The sequence below is a fragment of the Gymnoscopelus microlampas genome (genome assembly GCF_963454915.1).
Source record: "Gymnoscopelus microlampas genome assembly, chromosome: 4".
Lineage (NCBI taxonomy): Eukaryota > Metazoa > Chordata > Actinopteri > Myctophiformes > Myctophidae > Gymnoscopelus > Gymnoscopelus microlampas.
Window position 1 is genome coordinate 2,175,001 of NC_139941.1, and position 5,000 is coordinate 2,180,000.

Consider the following 5,000-nt stretch of genomic DNA (forward strand, 5'->3'; position numbering starts at 1 on the left):
ATGTCATCATAAAAGAATGTGACAGAATAATACTATTACTAGTAGCAGCAGTAGTAATAGTAGTAGTAGAGCAGTATTCGTTTTATTTGTTTTTTCATTTTCCAGAGTTTCCCGTTTTGAATAGGCTCTATTCACAGCAGCCATATTATGAAGGAATTCACAGGTGTTACCAATGATACTAATGAAGGCTCTGTTCCATTAAGGATAAGGATAATTCCTTTTAACAGGCTGTTCATGAAAGTCCTCGTGGTCTTGTTTCCAATGAGAACCTGTGAGCAATTAGGGGTTAAGACTCTTGCTCAGGGACAAATTTCATTTCAACGACACATATGCTGGCCAGGAATCGTACCTGGGGCAACCAGGACCTCTGGTTCCCTAGGCGGGCTCACTAACCATTCAGCTATGGCCCCCCCTACAAGACATAATTACCTTCCAAATGGCCCCTTACAGGTGTGTAACTCTGAGAGTGTACAAATGCAACCACTAAATGGAACAGAGCCTCCATTCGGTAACACCTGGGAAGGAAGTGATAATATGGCTGCTGTGAATACAGCCTATTCCAGAATCATGTTGTATGGAGAATGTCAGGGTACTGAAGTATACATCTAATGTATCATACGACAGGTTCCTGACAGCCATGAGTGAACTGTCCTGATACTGCATGAACCACAGTCTGTCATAACAAGACTAACCTGTACCAATCAGATAGCTACATGCAAATCAAGGTGTCTTCCTCATGAACAAACAATGCATCCTGACGTCAACGTTGTACTACTGCCAAGTTCAAGTTGACTCCCGTCATTACGATGAATGTGCGTTGAGCAATAGTGACACAGGATTTACATCTTGTCTTGTCAATACACACCACTACAAAAGAATCAAAACCAAAAGTAAGAAGCGCTCCTTTGTTTGCTGGGGGGGTTGGGGATAAATCATTGATACTTATCATAAAATAAATAATTAATTGTATCATTTTATATCTCAGCTCAGTTTCAATTGGTAAATGGTAAAGTTATTTAGTGCTTTTATCCAAAGCGCTTTACATACATTGTGCATTACATTCACCCACACATTCATTCACCAATGGCAGAGGAAACCATGCAAGGCACCAACCTGCTCATTGGGAGCGATTAGGGGTTCAGCATCTTGCTCTAGGACACTTCGACACTAACTCTGGGGGAGCCCGGGATCGAACTGGGAACCTCACGGCTGCCATCCAGCCGCCCTACCGGCCACTCCACCCCTGAGCCACTGCCGCCCTGGGTATGATACCACGTGCATGAGCACACACACACACACACACACACACACACACACACACACACACACACACACACACACACACACACACACACACACACACACACACACACACACACACACACACACACACACACACACACACACACACACACACACACACACACACACACACACACACACACACACACACACACACGAGAGACATTACCAATGAGTTCAGATTGATGTGTAGAAAAAGGCAGGGGAAAGGTGTACTGTAAACTCTTCAGTGTAATACAGCTACAGTCAGAGATAAGGATCAGGAAACCCTGACTGCTTTTATACATAGACATATAAAGGTAGACGCCTCCTCTGGCTCTGAGGCGTGCGTATCTCGGCCATGCTTCCACTTCCTTCCACTTCAGCAGGGCAAGCTGGAAACTTCCGTGTGCGTCACAGAAGGGGGGGGGGGGGGGTGGCGTTCGGTAGGCCAATCAGAGGCAGGTGGGGCGGGTCTTTTCTTAAGAGGCAGCCGCGCAACCATAGACATATAAAGGTAAGGTAGACGCCTCCTTCTGCTCTGAGGCATTGGTATCTCGGGCGCCATTTTAGCGTAGGAAAGCTTCCCTGAAGCTTCCGCTTGTGTCACAGAAGGGGGCGTTCGGTAGGCCAATCAGAGCCAGGTGGGGGCGGGTCTTTTTGTAACCCAGATCTTAACCCTTTAAAAGGCAGCAGCCGCGCAGCATCTAGACAGTTAGTTGGAAGGAACTTGGCAAACTCCACACTCTGGATTTGTGCAATAATAAATCGTCTTTTACTGCAGTTTAAACAGGTTCCTAGAGACATGGTCTTTCAAAGTTGATAGCTCTGTTCTGACCTGAATAGCTAACATTAAGGATGTTGGATAAAGGCAATTCTGCAATGTGGCCAGCATATTTCATGTACTGTAGGCTGTCAGTGAATGGAGACAAAAATATTTTGTGACTATTACTGTTACTTGAAAGTATTTTGGTATGAAAATATGCAATTTAGATGTAACCAAATATAGGCCTACGCCTACTGGATCCATAACTCCATGTCTCGCATTTTGTGACAAACTTAACCGCTTGAAAATAGGTTGAAAATTCAGGGAGTTGTGATGATTTTAATTGTGGAGAGACCGTCTGCTTCAATGGACATAATTGCATTAGAACAGTGGTTTGCGTGCAGGTTTGCGTGCAGCAACTAGTCAGTTAGACGCGCTGTGTTTGGCCAGCGGTCAACGCGCTGTGATTGACCAGTAGTAAGAAAAGAAAACAGCCAACCTAAACGCCAAACCACACCAATGCAACTAGTTGCAACTCCTTGCAACAAAACCGTTTTAATGTCAACCGCACCAATGCAACTCCTTGCAACTGCCACTGGAGATAATGGTTGCAAGTAGTTGCAAGTACAGCAGTTGCATGTTGCAAGGAGTTGGCGAATGGCGAATCATTGGTGTGGATGTGGAGTGGGCTTAAAAGTATTCAGTACTTTACAGTCTACCTAGAAATGTACTTGAGTAAAAGTAAAATATTTGTCTAGGAAATGTCCTCAAGTAAGAGTAAAAAGTATCAAAAAAATCTAAGACTCAAGTACAGTACAGATCCTCAGAATCTGTACTCAAGCACATTTACTCTGTTACTGTCCACCACTGTGCATTTTATGTATTACCTCGTATTTACCTTACTTACTGTAAATCACTCTGGATTAAGAGCGTCTGCTAAATGCCTAAATTGTATATTTATTGTAAATTGTAAATTGTGATGATCATAACTACCGCCCCCCTCACTCAATATCCAAAGGTGCACATGCCACCTCAGATATTGCGGGGAGGTAACTAAGTAAAAAATGTAGTGCTGTTTTAACCACCCCCAATATCTTAGTCATAGCTCAGTTTGGCATGATGCCACCTGGATGCACGCACGCACACTGAGGAGGAATTTAGCCTTACCAATGGGTTGAGAGTGATGTGGAACTCCACCCAGATCCAATTGTATTTCTATCCTAGCATAGTGATTCCACAAGTATGTGCATTGATTACGTGGTATTCAGAGAGTTCTAATTGCCTTGTGAAAACAAAACAGTACAGCTGTGCATTGATAATCAATACTTTACGATTCTCGAGCCATGTGGTAGACACATTAACCAGAAGGCTAATGAGCTTCAATTGACGTGGATTACAATTTTGATCAGGAGTACTTTGTCCACCACTGCATAATCTTAATAAACCAGATTTCCATGACTTTTCACGCGTCCCGCAAATTGAGACACTGTCCCACATTGTGATTGGCTGACTCCAGTTTTCTAATGCAGTTTTAAACCCTGGCTTTCGTCAAATGGCTGATACTGTTGCTGCAGGTGAGAGAGATCTCAGCGAAACTGGATTCCTACTCACATAAACAACAACTGGGCATGTCTACACAAGTCACTATAGGCTATCATCACAAAATAGTGTGACAGAATAATACTATTACTAGTAGCAGCAGTAGTAGTAGTAGTAGAGTTATTTTTTCATTTTCCAGAGTTTCACGTTTTGAATTCCAGAATCATGTTGTATGGAGAATGTCAGGGTACTGAAGTATATGTCTAATGTAGCATACGACAGCCATGAGTGAACTGTCCTGATACTGTATGAACCACAGTCTGTCTTAACAAGACCAACCTGTACCAATCCGATAGCTACATGCAAAAAATAAAGGGGAAAAAAATGCTACATGAATGCAGGAAACTACAGTTCAGCATTGTCAACATGAATCTAAAAATATGAATTATCATACATATGCAGATAATGGCATGCATGTTGAGCACAGAGAGAGAGAGAGAGAGAGAGAGAGAGAGAGAGAGAGAGAGAGAGAGAGAGAGAGATAGCGCGCGAGAGACAAGAGAGGGAGAGAGAGAGAGAGAAAAAGAGAAGTTATGGTGTTGAGTACTGTAATATCTCCCATTGTTATGGAAGTGAATGATGATACAGGTCATGACTATGTAGAGAGCCAGAATGCTAAGCTGAATTGAGGGATGGCTACAACATTACTGCAGTTGCCTACTACTAGCCAACTAGTGCAAAGCTATATTTCTCAACTGCATTTAAGTGTGTATAACTAATTGTATTTCAGAATTACATTATAAAAAGGGACATCTTCAGCAACACTTTTGAGCGCTAGCCAAATCTCCTCCAGCATTGAGTGTTGTGTGCCTGTTGCGCAACTTTTGAAAGAATCCATTACCACAGGTAAGGGTGTTTATAAGAATCTGATCTATGATAAATTAGAAAAATATGGTTGACCCATAATATAAAATGATACAAATTATGAAAAATAATAGCACTGTGTAACTGAACGGTCACGTATGCTGTTTGTTTGCTGGATTTAGTCAAGCTCAATAAGTGATACTTGTGATTTATTTTTTAATATTAGACTGTTTAGACGATGATGATGATAGGGTTCTTGGTTTACCTATGATCCTATTGACTATTTCTATGCATTTGATGTATTACCTCATATTTACCTTGCTTAGAGTAAATCACTTTGGATTAAGAGTGTCTGCTAAATTGTATATTTATTTGTAATTGTATATTTATTGTAATATACAGCCCCCCCTCCCTCAATATCCGAGGGTGCACATGCCACCTCAGATATTGCAGGGAGGTAACTAAGTAAAAAATGTAGTGCTGTTTTAACCACCCCCAATATCTTAGTCATAGCTCAGTTTGGCATGATGCCACCTGGATGCACGCACAC